At 44.0% G+C, this 16,125-nt stretch overlaps 25 non-coding genes across 25 annotated transcripts; all 25 read left to right on the forward strand.

Moving 5' to 3' along the window:
• Positions 1 to 72: 72 nt before the first annotated feature.
• TRNAS-CGA (transfer RNA serine (anticodon CGA)) lies at positions 73 to 154 on the forward strand. The gene has a single exon. It is a non-coding gene; the product is annotated as a tRNA-Ser (tRNA).
• A 543-nt stretch (positions 155 to 697) lies between these two features.
• On the forward strand, positions 698 to 779 carry TRNAS-CGA (transfer RNA serine (anticodon CGA)). The gene has a single exon. It is a non-coding gene; the product is annotated as a tRNA-Ser (tRNA).
• Positions 780 to 1,933: 1,154 nt separating this feature from the next.
• Positions 1,934 to 2,015, forward strand: TRNAS-UGA (transfer RNA serine (anticodon UGA)). The gene has a single exon. It is a non-coding gene; the product is annotated as a tRNA-Ser (tRNA).
• A 527-nt stretch (positions 2,016 to 2,542) lies between these two features.
• TRNAS-CGA (transfer RNA serine (anticodon CGA)) lies at positions 2,543 to 2,623 on the forward strand. Its single transcript has one exon. It is a non-coding gene; the product is annotated as a tRNA-Ser (tRNA).
• A 540-nt stretch (positions 2,624 to 3,163) lies between these two features.
• On the forward strand, positions 3,164 to 3,245 carry TRNAS-UGA (transfer RNA serine (anticodon UGA)). The gene has a single exon. It is a non-coding gene; the product is annotated as a tRNA-Ser (tRNA).
• A 543-nt stretch (positions 3,246 to 3,788) lies between these two features.
• TRNAS-UGA (transfer RNA serine (anticodon UGA)) lies at positions 3,789 to 3,870 on the forward strand. Its single transcript has one exon. It is a non-coding gene; the product is annotated as a tRNA-Ser (tRNA).
• Positions 3,871 to 4,414: 544 nt separating this feature from the next.
• Positions 4,415 to 4,496, forward strand: TRNAS-CGA (transfer RNA serine (anticodon CGA)). The gene has a single exon. It is a non-coding gene; the product is annotated as a tRNA-Ser (tRNA).
• Positions 4,497 to 5,037: 541 nt separating this feature from the next.
• On the forward strand, positions 5,038 to 5,119 carry TRNAS-UGA (transfer RNA serine (anticodon UGA)). The gene has a single exon. It is a non-coding gene; the product is annotated as a tRNA-Ser (tRNA).
• Positions 5,120 to 5,662: 543 nt separating this feature from the next.
• Positions 5,663 to 5,744, forward strand: TRNAS-CGA (transfer RNA serine (anticodon CGA)). Its single transcript has one exon. It is a non-coding gene; the product is annotated as a tRNA-Ser (tRNA).
• A 527-nt stretch (positions 5,745 to 6,271) lies between these two features.
• Positions 6,272 to 6,352, forward strand: TRNAS-CGA (transfer RNA serine (anticodon CGA)). The gene has a single exon. It is a non-coding gene; the product is annotated as a tRNA-Ser (tRNA).
• A 540-nt stretch (positions 6,353 to 6,892) lies between these two features.
• On the forward strand, positions 6,893 to 6,974 carry TRNAS-UGA (transfer RNA serine (anticodon UGA)). Its single transcript has one exon. It is a non-coding gene; the product is annotated as a tRNA-Ser (tRNA).
• A 528-nt stretch (positions 6,975 to 7,502) lies between these two features.
• TRNAS-CGA (transfer RNA serine (anticodon CGA)) lies at positions 7,503 to 7,583 on the forward strand. Its single transcript has one exon. It is a non-coding gene; the product is annotated as a tRNA-Ser (tRNA).
• A 540-nt stretch (positions 7,584 to 8,123) lies between these two features.
• On the forward strand, positions 8,124 to 8,205 carry TRNAS-UGA (transfer RNA serine (anticodon UGA)). Its single transcript has one exon. It is a non-coding gene; the product is annotated as a tRNA-Ser (tRNA).
• A 542-nt stretch (positions 8,206 to 8,747) lies between these two features.
• Positions 8,748 to 8,828, forward strand: TRNAS-CGA (transfer RNA serine (anticodon CGA)). Its single transcript has one exon. It is a non-coding gene; the product is annotated as a tRNA-Ser (tRNA).
• Positions 8,829 to 9,368: 540 nt separating this feature from the next.
• TRNAS-UGA (transfer RNA serine (anticodon UGA)) lies at positions 9,369 to 9,450 on the forward strand. The gene has a single exon. It is a non-coding gene; the product is annotated as a tRNA-Ser (tRNA).
• Positions 9,451 to 10,134: 684 nt separating this feature from the next.
• On the forward strand, positions 10,135 to 10,216 carry TRNAS-UGA (transfer RNA serine (anticodon UGA)). Its single transcript has one exon. It is a non-coding gene; the product is annotated as a tRNA-Ser (tRNA).
• A 544-nt stretch (positions 10,217 to 10,760) lies between these two features.
• On the forward strand, positions 10,761 to 10,842 carry TRNAS-CGA (transfer RNA serine (anticodon CGA)). The gene has a single exon. It is a non-coding gene; the product is annotated as a tRNA-Ser (tRNA).
• Positions 10,843 to 11,383: 541 nt separating this feature from the next.
• Positions 11,384 to 11,465, forward strand: TRNAS-CGA (transfer RNA serine (anticodon CGA)). The gene has a single exon. It is a non-coding gene; the product is annotated as a tRNA-Ser (tRNA).
• A 531-nt stretch (positions 11,466 to 11,996) lies between these two features.
• TRNAS-CGA (transfer RNA serine (anticodon CGA)) lies at positions 11,997 to 12,078 on the forward strand. Its single transcript has one exon. It is a non-coding gene; the product is annotated as a tRNA-Ser (tRNA).
• Positions 12,079 to 12,618: 540 nt separating this feature from the next.
• TRNAS-UGA (transfer RNA serine (anticodon UGA)) lies at positions 12,619 to 12,700 on the forward strand. The gene has a single exon. It is a non-coding gene; the product is annotated as a tRNA-Ser (tRNA).
• Positions 12,701 to 13,243: 543 nt separating this feature from the next.
• Positions 13,244 to 13,325, forward strand: TRNAS-CGA (transfer RNA serine (anticodon CGA)). The gene has a single exon. It is a non-coding gene; the product is annotated as a tRNA-Ser (tRNA).
• Positions 13,326 to 13,863: 538 nt separating this feature from the next.
• TRNAS-CGA (transfer RNA serine (anticodon CGA)) lies at positions 13,864 to 13,945 on the forward strand. The gene has a single exon. It is a non-coding gene; the product is annotated as a tRNA-Ser (tRNA).
• A 541-nt stretch (positions 13,946 to 14,486) lies between these two features.
• TRNAS-CGA (transfer RNA serine (anticodon CGA)) lies at positions 14,487 to 14,568 on the forward strand. The gene has a single exon. It is a non-coding gene; the product is annotated as a tRNA-Ser (tRNA).
• Positions 14,569 to 15,099: 531 nt separating this feature from the next.
• Positions 15,100 to 15,181, forward strand: TRNAS-CGA (transfer RNA serine (anticodon CGA)). The gene has a single exon. It is a non-coding gene; the product is annotated as a tRNA-Ser (tRNA).
• A 541-nt stretch (positions 15,182 to 15,722) lies between these two features.
• Positions 15,723 to 15,804, forward strand: TRNAS-CGA (transfer RNA serine (anticodon CGA)). The gene has a single exon. It is a non-coding gene; the product is annotated as a tRNA-Ser (tRNA).
• Positions 15,805 to 16,125: the final 321 nt, after the last annotated feature.

Genomic DNA, 16,125 nt, shown 5'->3' on the forward strand with positions numbered 1-16,125 from the left:
ATTTTTTAGGTCTCGGCCTGACGTGAGCAGCGCATGGCTCATATACGACAACAGTGACATCCTACTCATGGAGCTGCGATGGCCGAGTGGTTAAGGCGTTGGACTCGAAATTCAATGGGGTTTCCCTGCGCAGGTTTGAATCCTTCTTGCAGCAGCGGGTGATTTTGCATGAACTCCATTTGGTTTGTTAAGGAAATGTTCACTTCTCGTTACGCAATCCTCATCAAGTCACAGAGTTCAACAGCAAAAACTCAAACTAAATGTAAACATTAAGACAATTTCAACACTCAGGAAGTGTATTAGAGAGCAGGTGGTTCGAGGGGTTCGTAGTCTTGACCTGTCCTGCCTGATCTTGACGAGTCACGAAAAGAGTAATTTTTTTTATGTAGAGTGTCTTGTTTAGGCTTTTGGACTCTTTCTGAGTACACTTAAGGGCCCGGTCCCAGCGCCGTAATATAGGGAAAAGAGGGTAGAAATGCGCAGTGATTGATTACTGCTCATCTGTGCCCTGTCACTCACTTTGGGTGATACGTGTTGCTATTTTTATTAATTGTATGAAAGCAATCGAAATAAGTGAGGGCAACAGAGCACTGAAGGTACCTGCCCCTTCCTTTGGTTACTTTAATTTTTGTAGGTCTCGGTCTGACGTGAGCAGCGAGTGGCTCATATACGACAACAGTGACATCATACTCATGGAGCTGAGATGGCCGAGTGGTTAAGGCGTTGGACTCGAAATCCAATGGGGTTTCCCTGCGCAGGTTCGAATCCTGCTTGCAGCGATGTACGATTTTGCATGAACACCATTTGGTTTGTTAAGGACATTTTCACTCCTCGTTAGTCAATCCTCATCAAGTCACAGAGTTAAACAGCAAAAGTTCAAACTAAATGTAAACATTAAGACAATTTCAACACTCTGGAAGTGTTCAAGGGAGCAGGTGGTTTGGAAGGGTTTGTAGTCTGGACCTATCTTGACGAGTCACAAAATGAGTAATTTTTTTATGTAGCGTGTCTTGTTTAGGCATTTGGACTCTTTCTGAGTACTCTTAAGTGCCCATTCCCAGCACCGTAATATAGGGAAAAGAGGGTAGGAATGTGCAGTGATGGATTACCGCTCATCTGTGCCCTGTCACTCACTTTGAGTGATACGTGTTCCTATTTTTATTAATTGTATGAAAGCATGTGAAATAAGTGAGGGCAACAGGGCACTGCTGGTTCCTGCCCCGTCCTTATGTTACTTTATTATTTAGGTCTCGGCCTGACGTGAGCAGCGCATGGCTCATATACGACAAGAGTGACATCATACTCATGAAGCTGCGATGGCTGAGTGGTTAAGGCGTTGGACCTGAAATCCATTGGGGTTTTCCTGCGCAGTTTCAAATCCTAATTGCAGCCTCGTTCGATTTTACATGAACACCATTTGGTTTGTTAAGGAAATGTTCACTTCTCGTTACGCAATTCTCATCAAGTCACAGAGTTAAACAGCAAAAACTCAAACTAAATGTAAACATTAAGACAATTTCAACACTCAGGAAGTGTTTTAGAGAGCAGGTGGTTCGGAAGGCTTCGTAGTCTGAACCTGTCCTGCCTGATCTTGACGAGTCCCAAAAAGAGTAATTTTTTTATGTAGCGTGTCTTGTTTAGGCTTTTGGACTCTTTCTGAGTACTCTTAAGGGCCCATTCACAGCGCCGTAAGATAGGGAAAAGAGGGTAGAAATGTGCAATGATTGATTACCGCTCATCTGTGCCCTGTCACTCACTTTGAGTGATGCGTGTTGATATTTTTATTGATTGTATGAAAGCATGCGAAATGAGTGAGGGAGACAGGGCACTGCTGGTACGTGCCCCGTCCTTCCGTTACTTTAATTTTTAGGTCTCGGCCTGATGTGAGCAGCGCATGGCTCGTATACGACAACAGTGACATCATACTCACGCAGCTGCGATGGCCGAGTGGTTAAGGCGTTGGACTTGAAATCCAATGGGGTTTCCCGTCGTAGTTTGGAATCCAGCTTGCAGCCTCATGAGATTTTGCATGAACACCATGTGGTTTAGTTAAGTAAATGTTCACTTCTCGTTATGCAATCATCATCAAGTCACAGAGTTAAACGACACAAACTCAAACTAGATGTAAACATTGAGACAATTTCCACACCCAGGAAGTGTTTTAGAGAGCAGGTGGCTTGAAAGGGTTCGTAGTCTGGACCTGTCCTGCCTGATCTTGATGAGTCACGAAAAGAGTAATTTTTTTATGTAGCGTGTCTTGTTTATTCTTTTGGACTCTTTCTGAGTACACTTAAGGGCCCGTTGCCACCACCGTAATATAGGGAAAAGAGGGTAGAAAGGTTCAGTGATTGGTTACTGCTCATCTGTGCCCTGTCACTCACTTTGAGTGATACGTGTTGCTATTTTTATTAATTGTATGAAAGCATGCGAAATAAGTGAGGGCAACAGGGCACGGCTGGTACCTGCCCCGTCCTTCCGTTGCTCTATTTTTTAGGTCTCGGACTGACGTGAGCAGTGCATGGCTCGTATACGACAACATGGAGCTGCGATGGCCGAGTGGTTAAGGCGTTGGACTCGAAATCAATGGGGTTTCCCTGCGCAGGTCCGAATCCTGCTTGCAGCCTTGTTCGATTTTTCATGAACACCATTTGGTTTGATAAGGAAATGTTCACTTCTCGTTACGCAATCCTCATCAAGTAACAGAGTTAAACAGCAAAAACTCAAACTAAATGTAAACATTAAGACAATTTCAACACTCAGGAAGTGTTTTAGAGAGCAGGTGGCTCGGAAGGGTTCGTAGTCTGGACCTGTCCTGCCTGATCTTGACGAGTCACGAAAAGAGTAATTTTTTTATGTAGCGTGTCTTGTTTAGGCTTTTGGACTCTTTCTGAGTACACTTAAGGGCCCATTCCAGAGCCGTAATATACGGAAAAGAGGGCAGAAATGTGCAGTGATTGATTACTGCTCATCTGTGCCCTGTCACTCACTTTGAGTGATGCGTGCTAGTATTTTTATTAATTGTATGAAAGCATGCGAAATAAGTGAGGGAGACAGGGCACTGCTGGTACGTGCCCCGTCCTTCCGTTACTTTAATTTTTAGGTCTCGGCCTGATGTGAGCAGCGCATGGCTCGTATACGACAACAGTGACATCATTCTCATGCAGCTGCGATGGCAGAGTGGTTAAGGCGTTGGACTTGAAATTCAATGGGTTTTCGCTGCGCAGGTTCGAATCCTTCTTGCAGCGTCATGTGATTTTGCATGAACACCATTTGGTTTAGTTAAGTAAATGTTCACTTCTCGTTATGAAATCCTCATCATGTCACAGAGTTAAACGGCAAAAACTCAAACTAGATGTAAACATTGAGACAATTTCTACACCCAGGAAGTGTTTTAGAGAGCAGGTGGCTAGGAAGGGTTTGTAGTCTGGACCTGTCCTGCCTGATCTAGACAAGTCAGGAAAAGAGTAAATTTTTTTATGAAGCGTGTCTTGTTTAGGCTTTTGGACTTTTTCTGAGTACACTTAAGGGCCCGTTGCCACCGCCGTAATAGAGGGAAAAGAGGGTAGAAATGCACAGTGAATGATTACCGCTCATCTGTGCCCTATCACTCACTTTGAGTGATACGTTTTGCTATTTTTATTAATTGTATGAAAGCATGTGAAATAAGTGAGGGCAACAGGGCACTGCTGGTTCCTGCCCCGTCCTTATGTTACTTTATTTTTTAGGTCTCTGCCTGACGTGAGCAGCGCATGGCTCATATACGACAACAGTGACATCATACTCATGGAGCTGCGATGGCTGAGTGGTTAAGGCGTTGGACTTGAATTCCAATGGGGTTTCCCCACGTAGGTTCGAATCCTGCTTGCAGCGTCATGAGATTTTGCATGAACACCATTTGGTTTAGTTAAGTAAATGTTCACTTCTCGTTATGCAATCCTCATCAAGTCACAGAGTTAAACGGCAAAAACTCAAACTAGATGTAAACATTGAGACAATTTCTAAACCCAGGAAGTGTTTCAGAGAGCAGGTAGCTAGGAAGGGTTTGTAGTCTGCACCTGCCCTGCCTGATCTAGACAAGTCAGGAAAAGAGTAATTTTTTTTCATGAAGCGTGTCTTGTTTAGGCTTTTGGACTTTTTCTGAGTACACTTAAGGGCCCGTTGCCACCGCCGTAATAGAGGGAAAAGAGGGTAGAAATGCACAGTGAATGATTACCGCTCATCTGTGCCCTGTCACTCACTTTGAGTGATACGTGTTGCTATTTTTATTAATTGTATGAAAGCATGTGAAATAAGTGAGGGCAACAGGGCACTGCTGGTTCCTGCCCCGTCCTTTTGTTACTTTATTTTTTAGGTCTCGGCCTGACGTGAGCAGCGCATGGCTCATATTCGACAACAGTGACATCCTACTCATGGAGCTGCGATGGCCGAGTGGTTAAGGCGTTGGACTCGAAATTCAATGGGGTTTCCCTGCGCAGGTTCGAATCCTGCTTGCAGCATCGGGTGATTTTGCACGAACTCCATTTGGTTTGTTAAGGAAATGTTCACTTCTCGTTACGCAATCCTCATCAAGTCACAGAGTTAAACTGCAAAAACTCAAACTAAATGTAAACATTAAGACAATTTCAACACTCAGGAAGTGTTTTAGAGAGCAGGTGGTTTGGAAGGGTTCGTAGTCTGGACCTGTCCTGCCTGATCTTGACGAGTCACAAAAAGAGTAATTTTTTTATGTAGCGTGTCTTGTTTAGGCATTTGGACTCTTTCTGAGTACTCTTAAGTGCCCATTCCCAGCGTCGTAATATAGGGAAAAGAGGGTAGGAATGTGCAGTGATTGATTACTGCTCATCTGTGCCCTGTCACTCACTTTGAGTGATGCGTGTTGCTATTTTTATTAATTGTATGAAAGCATGCGAAATAAGTGAGGGAGACAGGGCACTGCTGGTACTTGCCCCGTCCTTCCGTTACTTTAATTTTTAGGTCTCGGCCTGATGTGAGCAGCGCATGGCTTGTATACAACAACAGTGACATCATACTCACACAGCTGCGATGGCCGAGTGGTTAAGGTGTTGGACTTGAAATCCAATGGGGTTTCCCCGCGTAGGTTCGAATCCTGCTTGCAGCGTCATGAGATTTTGCATGAACACCATTTGGTTTAGTTAAGTAAATGTTCACTTCTCGTTATGCAATCCTCATCAAGTCACAGAGTTAAACGGCAAAAACTAAAACTAGATGTAAACATTGAGACAATTTCTACACCCAGGAAGTGTTTCAGAGAGCAGGTGGCTAGGAAGGGTTTGTAGTCTGGACCTGTCCTGCCTGATCTAGACAAGTCAGGAAAAGAGTAATTTTTTTTATGAAGTGTGTCTTGTTTAGGCTTTTGGACTTTTTCTGAGTACACTTAAGGGCCCGTTGCCAGCGCCGTAATAGAGGGAAACGAGGGTAGAAATGCACAGTGAATGATTACCACTCATCTGTGCCCTGTCACTCACTTTGAGTGATACGTGTTGCTATTTTTATTAATTGTATGAAAGCATGTGAAATAAGTGAGGGCAACAGGGCACTGCTGGTTCCTGCCCCATCCTTTTATTACTTTATTTTTTAGGTCTCGGCCTGACGTGAGCAGCGCATGGCTCATATACGACAACAGTGACATCAAACTAATGGAGCTGCGATGGCCGAGTGGTTAAGGCGTTCGACTCGAAATTCAATGGGGTTTCCTTGCGCAGGTTCGAATCCTGCTTGCAGCATCGGGGGATTTTGCATGAACACCATTTGGTTTGTTAAGGAAATGTTCACTTCTCGTTACGCAATCCTCATCAAGTCTCAGAGTTAAACAGCAAAAACTCAAACTAAATGTAAACATTAAGACGATTTCAACACTCAGGAAGTGTTTTAGAGAGCAGGTGGTTCGAAGGGTTCGTAGTCTGGACCTGTCCTACCTGATCTTGACGAGTCACGAAAAGAGTGATTTTTTTATATGTAGAGTGTCTTGTTTAGGCTTTTGGACTCTTTCTGAGTACACTTAAGGGCCCGGTCCCAGCACCATAATATAGGGAAAAGAGGGTAGATATGCGCAGTGATTGATTACTGCTCATCTGTGCTCTGTCACTCACTTTGAGTGATACGTGTTGCTATTTTTATTAATTGTATGAAAGCAAGCGAAATAAGTGAGGGCAACAGAGCACTGCTGGTACCTGCCCCTTCCTTCGGTTACTTTATTTTTTAGGTCTCGGTCTGACGTGAGCAGTGCATGGCTCATATACGACAACATGGAGCTGCGATGGCCGAGTGGTTAAGGCGTTGGACTCGAAATCAATGGGGTTTCCCTGCACAGGTCCGAATCCTGCTTGCAGCCTCGCGCGATTTTTCATGAACACCATTTGGTTTGATAAGGAAATGTTCACTTCTCGTTACGCAATCCTCATCAAATAACAGAGTTAAACAGCAAAAACTCAAACTAAATGTAAACATTAAGACAATTTCAACACTCAGGAAGTGTTTTAGAGAGCAGGTGGCTCGGAAGTGTTCGTAGTCTGGACCTGTCCTGCCTGATCTTGACGAGTCACGAAAAGAGTCATTTTTTTATGTAGCGTGTCTTGTTTAGGCTTTCGGACTCTTTCTGAGTACACTTAAGGGCCCATTCCAGAGCCGTAATATAGGGAAAAGAGGGCAGAAATGTGCAGTGATTGATTACTGCTCATCTGTGCCCTGTCACTCACTTTGAGTGATGCGTGTTGCTATTTTTATTAATTGTATGAAAGCATGCGAAATAAGTGAGGGAGACAGGGCACTGCTGGTACGTGCCCTGTCCTTCCGTTACTTTAATTTTTAGGTCTCGGCCTGATGTGAGCAGCGCATGGCTCGTATACGACAACAGTGACATCATACTCATGCAGCTGCGATGGACGAGTGGTTAAGCCGTTGGACTTGAAATCCAATGGGGTTTCCCCGCGTAGGTTTGAATCCTGCGTGCAGCGTCATGAGATTTTGCATGAACACCATTTGGTTTAGTTAAGTAAATGTTCACTTCTCGTTATGCAATCCTAATCAAGTCACAGAGTTAAACAGCAAAAACTCAAACTAAATGTAAACATTAAGACAATTTCAACACTCAGGAAGTGTTTTATAGAGCAGGTGGTTCGGAAGGGTTCGTAGTCTGGACCTGTCCTGCCTGATCTTGACGAGTCACGAAAAGAGTAAATTTTTTTATGTAGAGTGTCTTGTTTAGGCTTTTGGACTCTTTCTGAGTACACTTGAGGTCCCTGTCCCAGCGCCGTAATATAGGGAAAAGAGGGTAGAAATGCGCAGTGATTGATTACTGCTCATCTGTGCCCTGTCACTCACTTTGAGTGATACGTGTTGCTATTTTTATTAATTGTATGAAAGCATGCGAAATAAGTGAGGGCAACAGGGCACTGCTGGTACCTGCCCCGTCCTTCCGTTGCTCTACTTTTTAGGTCTTAGTCTGACGTGAGCAGTGCATGGCTCGTATACGACAACATGGAGCTGCGATGGCCGAGTGGTTAAGGCGTTGGACTCGAAATCAATGGGGTTTTTCTGCGCAGGTCCGAATCCTGCTTGCAGCCTCGTGCGATTTTTCATGAACACCATTTGGTTTGATAAGGAAATGTTCACTTATTGTTACACAATCCTCATCAAGTAACAGAGTTAAACAGCAAAAACTCAAACTAAATGTAAACATTAAGACAATTTCAACACTCAGGAAGTGTTTTAGAGAGCAGGTGGCTCGGAAGGGTTCGTAGTCTGGACCTGTCCTGCCTGATCTTGACGAGTCACGAAAAGAGTAATTTTTTTATGTAGCGTGTCTTGTTTAGGCTTTTGAACTCTTTCTGAGTACACTTAAGGGCCCCTTTCAGAGCCGTAATATAGGGAATAGAGGGCAGAAATGTGCAGTGATTGATTACTGCTCATCTGTGCCCTGTCACTCACTTTGAGTGATGCGTGTTGCTATTTTTATTAATTGTATGAAAGCATGCGAAATAAGTGAGGGAGACAGGGCACTGCTGGTACGTGCCCCGTCCTTCCGTTACTTTAATTTTTAGGTCTCGGTCTGATGTGAGCAGCGCATGGCTCGTATACGACAACAGTGACTTCATACTCACGCAGCTGCGATGGCCGAGTGGTTAAGGCGTTGGACTTGAAATCCAAAGGGGTTTCCCCGCGCAGGTCGGAATCCTGCTTGCAGCGTCGTGCGATTTTGCATGAACACCATTTGGTTTGTTAAGGAAATGTTCACTTCTCGTTACGCAATCCTCATCAAGTCACAGAGTTAAACAGCAAAAACTCAAACTAAATGTAAACATTAAGACAATTTCAACACTCAGGAAGTGTTTTAGAGAGCAGGTGGTTTGAAGTGTTCATAGTCTGGACCTGTCCTGCCTGATCTTGACGAGTCACGAAAAGAGTAATTTGTTTTATGTAGAGTGTCTTGTTTAGGCTTTTGGACTCTTTCTGAGTACACTTAAGGGACTGGTCCCAGCGCCGTAATATAGGGAAAAGAGGATAGAAATGCGCAGTGATTGATTACTGCTCATCTGTGCCCTGTCACTCACTTTGAGTGATACGTGTTGCTAGTTTTTATTAATTGTATGAAAGCAAGCGAAATAAGTGAGGGCAACAGGGCACTGCTGGTTCCTGCCCGGTCCTTATGTTACTTTATTTTTTAGGTCTCGGCCTGACGTGAGCAGCACATGGCTCATATACGACAACAGTGACATCATAATCATGGAGCTGCGATGGCCGAGTGGTTAAGGCGTTGGACTCGAAATCAATGGGGTTTCCCTGCACAGGTCCGAATCCTGCTTGCAGCCTCGTGCGATTTTGCATGAACACCATTTGGTTTGATCAGGAAATGTTCACTTCTCGTTACGCAATCCTCATCAAGGAACAGAGTTAAACAGCAAAAACTCAAACTAAATGTAAACATTAAGACAATTTCAACACTCAGGAAGTGTTTTAGAGAGCAGGTGGCTCGGAAGGGTTCGTAGTCTGGACCTGTCCTGCCTGATCTTGATGAGTCACGAAAAGAGTAATTTTTTAATGTAGCGTGTCTTGTTTAGGCTTTTGGACTCTTTCTGAGTACACTTAAGGGCCCATTCCAGAGCCGTAATATAGGGAAAAGAGGGCGGAAATGTGCAGTGATTGATTACTGCTCATCTGTGCCCTGTCACTCACTTTGAGTGATGCGTGTTGCTATTTTTATTAATTGTATGAAAGCATGCGAAATAAGTGAGGGAGACAGGGCACTGCTTATATGTGCCCTGTCCTTCCGTTACTATAATTTGTAGGTCTCGGCCTGATGTGAGCAGCGCATGGCTCGTATACGACAACAGTGACATCATACTCACGCAGCTGCGATGGCTGAGTGGTTAAGGCGTTGGACTTGAAATCCAATGGGGTTTCCCTGCGTAGGTTCGAATCCTGCTTGCAGCGTCATGAGATTTTGCATGAACACCATTTGGTTTAGTTAAGTAAATGTTCACTTCTCGTTATGAAATCCTCATCAAGTCACAGAGTTAAACGGCAAAAACTCAAACTAGATGTAAACATTGAGACAATTTCTACACCCAGGAAGTGTTTTAGAGAGCAGGTGGCTAGGAAGGGTTTGTAGTCTGGACCTGTCCTGCCTGATCTAGACAAGTCAGGAAAAGAGTAATTTTTTTTATGAAGCGTGTCTTGTTTAGGCTTTTGGACTTTTTCTGAGTACACTTAACCCCTTCCACGCTCATGACGAGCTGGGCTCGTCATGGTGTAGCCTCCTCGCACGCTCATGACGAGCCCAGCTCGTCATGAATAATGGAAAATGGGGGATCCCAGCACCGGGGGGGAAAACGCATAGCAGCCAAGTGGTTAAGGGCCCGTTGCCACCGCCGTAATAGAGGGAAAAGAGGGTAGAAATGCACAGTGAATGATTACCGCTCATCTGTGCCCTATCACTCACTTTGAGTGATACGTTTTGCTATTTTTATTAATTGTATGAAAGCATGTGAAATAAGTGAGGGCAACAGGGCACTGCTGGTTCCTGCCCCGTCCTTATGTTACTTTATTTTTTAGGTCTCTGCCTGACGTGAGCAGCGCATGGCTCATATACGACAACAGTGACATCATACTCATGGAGCTGCGATGGCCGAGTGGTTAAGGTGTTGGACTTGAATTCCAATGGGGTTTCTCTGCGTAGGTTCGAATCCTGCTTGCAGCGTCATGAGATTTTGCATGAACACCATTTGGTTTAGTTAAGTAAATGTTCACTTCTCGTTATGCAATCCTCATCAAGTCACAGAGTTAAACGGCAAAAACTCAAACTAGATGTAAACATTGAGACAATGTCTTAGCCGAGGAAGTGTTTCAGAGAGCAGGTGGCTAGGAAGGGTTTGTAATCTGCACCTGTCCTGCCTGATCTAGACAAGTCAGGAAAAGAGTAATTTTTTTTCATGAAGCGTGTCTTGTTTAGGCTTTTGGACTTTTTCTGAGTACACTTAAGGGCCCGTTGCCACCGCCGTAATAGAGGGAAAAGAGGGTAGAAATGCACAGTGAATGATTACCGCTCATCTGTGCCCTGTCACTCACTTTGAGTGATACGTGTTGCTATTTTTATTAATTGTATGAAAGCATGTGAAATAAGTGAGGGCAACAGGGCACTGCTGGTTCCTGCCCTGTCCTTTTGTTACTTTATTTTTTAGGTCTCGGCCTGACGTGAGCAGCGCATGGCTCATATACGACAACAGTGACATCCTACTCATGGAGCTGTGATGGCCGAGTGGTTAAGGCGTTGGACTCGAAATTCAATGGGGTTTCCCTGCGCAGGTTCGAATCCTTCTTGCAGCATCGGGTGATTTTGCATGAACTCCATTTGGTTTGTTAAGGAAATGTTCACTTCTCGTTACGCAATCCTCATCAAGTCACAGAGTTAAACAGCAAAAACTCAAACTAAATGTAAACATTAAGACAATTTCAACACTCAGGAAGTGTTTTAGAGAGCAGGTGGTTCGAATGGTTCGTAGTCTTGACCTGTCCTGCATGATCTTGACGAGTCACGAAAAGAGTAATTTTTTTTATGTAGAGTGTCTTGTTTAGGCTTTTGGACTCTTTCTGAGTACACTTAAGGGCCCGGTCCCAGCGCCGTAATATAGGGAAAAGAGGGTAGAAATGCGCAGTGATTGATTACTGCTCATCTGTGCCCTGTCACTCACTTTGGGTGATACGTGTTGCTATTTTTATTAATTGTATGAAAGCAAGCGAAATAAGTGAGGGCAACAGAGCACTGAAGGTACCTGCCCCTTCCTTCGGTTACTTTATTTTTTAGGTCTCGGTCTGACGTGAGCAGCGAGTGGCTCATATACGACAACAGTGACATCATACTCATGGAGCTGCGATGGCTGAGTGGTTAAGGCATTGGACTCGAAATCCAATGGGGTTTCCCTGCGCAGGTTCGAATCTTGCTTGCAGCGATGTACGATTTTGCATGAACACCATTTGGTTTGTTAAGGACATTTTCACTCCTCGTTAGTCAATCCTCATCAAGTCACAGAGTTAAACAGCAAAAGTTCAAACTAAATGTAAACATTAAGACAATTTCAACACTCAGGAAGTGTTCAAGAGAGCAGGTGGTTTGGAAGGGTTCGTAGTCTGGACCTATCTTGACGAGTCACAAAAAGAGTAATTTTTTTATGTAGCGTTTCTTGTTTAGGCATTTGGACTCTTTCTGAGTATTCTTAAGTGCCCATTCCCAGCACCGTAATATAGGGAAAAGAGGGTAGGAATGTGCAGTGATGGATTACCGCTCATCTGTGCCCTGTCACTCACTTTGAGTGATACGTGTTCCTATTTTTATTAATTGTATGAAAGCATGTGAAATAAGTGAGGGCAACAGGTCACTGCTGGTTCCTGCCTCGTCCTTATGTTACTTTATTTTTTAGGTCTCGGCCTGACGTGAGCAGCGCATGGCTCATATACGACAACAGTGACATCATATTCATGGAGCTGCGATGGCCGGATGGTTAAGGCGTTGGACTCGAAATTCAATGGGGTTTCCCTGCGCAGGTTCGAATCCTGCTTGCAGCGATGTACGATTTTGCATGAACACCATTTGGTTTGTTAAGGACATTTTCACTCCTCGTTAGTCAATACTCATCAAGTCACAGAGTTAAACAGCAAAAGTTCAAACTAAATGTAAACATTAAGACAAATTCAACACTCAGGAAGTGTTTTAGAGAGCAGGTGGCTCGGGAGGGTTCGTAGTCTGGACCTGTCCTGCCTGATCTTGACGAGTCACGAAAAGAGTAATTTTTTTATGTAGCGTGTCTTGTTTAGGCTTTTGGACTCTTTCTGGGTACACTTAAGGGCCCATTCCAGAGCCGTAATATAGGGAAAAGAGGGCAGAAATGTGCAGTGATTGATTACTGCTCATCTGTGCCCTGTCACTCACTTTGAGTGATGCATGTTGCTATTTTTATTAATTGTATGAAAGCATGCAAAATAAGTGAGGGCAACAGGGCACTGCTGGTACCTGCCCCGTCCTTCCGTTGCTTTATTTTTTAGGTCTCGGTCTGACTTGAGCAGCGCATGGCTCGTATACGACAACAGTGACATCATACTCACGCAGCTGCGATGACCGAGTGGTTAAGGCGTTGGACTTGAAATCCAATAGAGTTTCCCTGCGTAGGTTCGAATCCTGCTTGCAGCATCATGAGATTTTGCATGAACACCATTTGGTTTAGTTAAGTAAATGTTCACTTCTCGTTATGCAATCCTCATCAAGTCACAGAGTTAAACGGCAAAAACTCAAACTAGATGTAAACATTGAGACAATTTCTACACCCAGGAAGTGTTTTAGAGAGCAGGTGGCTAGGAAGGGTTTGTAGTCTGGACCTGTCCTGCCTGATCTAGACAAGTCAGGAAAAGAGTAATTTTTTTTATGAAGCGTGTCTTGTTTAGGCTTTTGGACTTTTTCTGAGTACACTTAAGGGCCCGTTGCCACCGCCGTAATAGAGGGAAAAGAGGGTAGAAATGCACAGTGAATGATTACCGCTCATCTGTGCCCTGTCACTCACTTTGAGTGATACGTTTTGCTATTTTTATTAATTGTATGAAAGCATGTGAAATAAGTGAGGGCAACAGGGCACTGCTGGTTCCTGCCCCGTCCTTATGTTACTTTATTTTTTAGGTCTCGGCCTGACGTGAGCAGCGCATGGCTCATATACGACAACAGTGACTTCATATTCATGGAGCTGCGATGGCCGTGTGGTTAAGGCGCTGGATTCGAAATTCAATGGGGTTTCCCTGCGCAGGTTCGGTTCCTGCTTGCAGCATCGGGCGATTTTGCATGAACACCATTTGGTTTGTTAAGGAAATGTTACTTCTCGTTACGCAATCCTCATCAAGTCACAGAGTTAAACAGCAAAAACTCAAACTAAATGTAAACATTAAGACAATTTCAACACTCAGGAAGTGTTTTAGAGAGCAGGTGGTTTGAAGGGTTCGTAGTCTGGACCTGTCCTGCCTGATATTGACGAGTCACGAAAAGAGTAATTTTTTTTATGTAGAGTTTCTTGTTTAGGCTTTTGGACTCTTCTGAGTACACTTAAGGGCCCGGTCCCAGCACCGTAATATAGGGAAAAGAGGGTAGAAATGCCAGTGATTGATTACTGCTCATCTGTCCCCTGTCACTCACTTTGAGTGATGCGTGTTGCTATTTTTATTAATTGTATCAAAGCATGCGAAATAAGTGAGGGCAACAGGGCACTGCTGGTACCTGCCCCGTCCTTCCGTTACTTTATTTTTTAGGTCTCGGTCTGACGTGAGCAGCGCATGGCTCATATACAACAACAGTGACATCATACTCATGGAGCTGTGATGGCCGAGTGGTTAAGGCGTTGGACTCGAAATCCAATGCGGTTTTCCTGCGCAGGTTCGAATCCTGCTTGCAGCGAAGTATGATTTTGCATGAACACCATTTGGTTTGATAAGGAATTTTTCACTCCTCGTTAATCAATCCTCATCAAGTCACAGAGTTAAACAGCAAAAGTTCAAACTAAATGTAAACATTAAGACAATTTCAACACTCAGGAAGTGTTCAAGAGAGCAGGTGGTTTGGAAGGGTTCGTAGTCTAGACCTGTCCTGCCTGATCTTGACGAGTCACAAAAAGAGTATATTTTTTATGTAGCGTGTCTTGTTTAGGCATTTGGACTCTTTCTGAGTACTCTTAAGTGCCCATTCCCAGCGCCGTAATATAGGGAAAAGAGGGTAGGAATGTGCAGTGATTGATTACCGCTCATCTGTGCCCTGTCACTCACTTTGAGTGATACGTGTTGCTATTTTTATTAATTGTATGAAAGCAAGCGAAATAAGTGAGGGCAACAGAGCACTGAAGGTACCTGCCCCTTCCTTCGGTTACTTTATTTTTTAGGTCTCGGTCTGACGTGAGCAGCGAGTGGCTCATATACGACAACAGTGACATCATACTCATGGAGCTGCGATGGCTGAGTGGTTAAGGCATTGGACTCGAAATCCAATGGGGTTTCCCTGCGCAGGTTCGAATCTTGCTTGCAGCGATGTACGATTTTGCATGAACACCATTTGGTTTGTTAAGGACATTTTCACTCCTCGTTAGTCAATCCTCATCAAGTCACAGAGTTAAACAGCAAAAGTTCAAACTAAATGTAAACATTAAGACAATTTCAACACTCAGGAAGTGTTCAAGAGAGCAGGTGGTTTGGAAGGGTTCGTAGTCTGGACCTATCTTGACGAGTCACAAAAAGAGTAATTTTTTTATGTAGCGTTTCTTGTTTAGGCATTTGGACTCTTTCTGAGTATTCTTAAGTGCCCATTCCCAGCACCGTAATATAGGGAAAAGAGGGTAGGAATGTGCAGTGATGGATTACCGCTCATCTGTGCCCTGTCACTCACTTTGAGTGATACGTGTTCCTATTTTTATTAATTGTATGAAAGCATGTGAAATAAGTGAGGGCAACAGGTCACTGCTGGTTCCTGCCTCGTCCTTATGTTACTTTATTTTTTAGGTCTCGGCCTGACGTGAGCAGCGCATGGCTCATATACGACAACAGTGACATCATATTCATGGAGCTGCGATGGCCGGATGGTTAAGGCGTTGGACTCGAAATTCAATGGGGTTTCCCTGCGCAGGTTCGAATCCTGCTTGCAGCGATGTACGATTTTGCATGAACACCATTTGGTTTGTTAAGGACATTTTCACTCCTCGTTAGTCAATACTCATCAAGTCACAGAGTTAAACAGCAAAAGTTCAAACTAAATGTAAACATTAAGACAATTTCAACACTCAGGAAGTGTTCAAGAGAGCAGGTGGTTTGGAAGGGTTCGTAGTCTAGACCTGTCCTGCCTGATCTTGACGAGTCACAAAAAGAGTATATTTTTTATGTAGCGTGTCTTGTTTAGGCATTTGGACTCTTTCTGAGTACTCTTAAGTGCCCATTCCCAGCGCCGTAATATAGGGAAAAGAGGGTAGGAATGTGCAGTGATTGATTACCGCTCATCTGTGCCCTGTCACTCACTTTGAGTGATACGTGTTGCTATTTTTATTAATTGTATGAAAGCAAGCGAAATAAGTGAGGGCAACAGAGCACTGAAGGTACCTGCCCCTTCCTTCGGTTACTTTATTTTTTAGGTCTCGGTCTGACGTGAGCAGCGAGTGGCTCATATACGACAACAGTGACATCATACTCATGGAGCTGCGATGGCTGAGTGGTTAAGGCATTGGACTCGAAATCCAATGGGGTTTCCCTGCGCAGGTTCGAATCTTGCTTGCAGCGATGTACGATTTTGCATGAACACCATTTGGTTTGTTAAGGACATTTTCACTCCTCGTTAGTCAATCCTCATCAAGTCACAGAGTTAAACAGCAAAAGTTCAAACTAAATGTAAACATTAAGACAATTTCAACACTCAGGAAGTGTTCAAGAGAGCAGGTGGTTTGGAAGGGTTCGTAGTCTGGACCTATCTTGACGAGTCACAAAAAGAGTAATTTTTTTATGTAGCGTTTCTTGTTTAGGCATTTGGACTCTTTCTGAGTATTCTTAAGTGCCCATTCCCAGCACCGTAATATAGGGAAAAGAGGGTAGGAATGTGCAGTG

The sequence above is a fragment of the Lissotriton helveticus genome, chromosome 11 (genome assembly GCF_964261635.1).
Source record: "Lissotriton helveticus chromosome 11, aLisHel1.1, whole genome shotgun sequence".
Taxonomy (NCBI): Eukaryota; Metazoa; Chordata; class Amphibia; order Caudata; family Salamandridae; genus Lissotriton; species Lissotriton helveticus.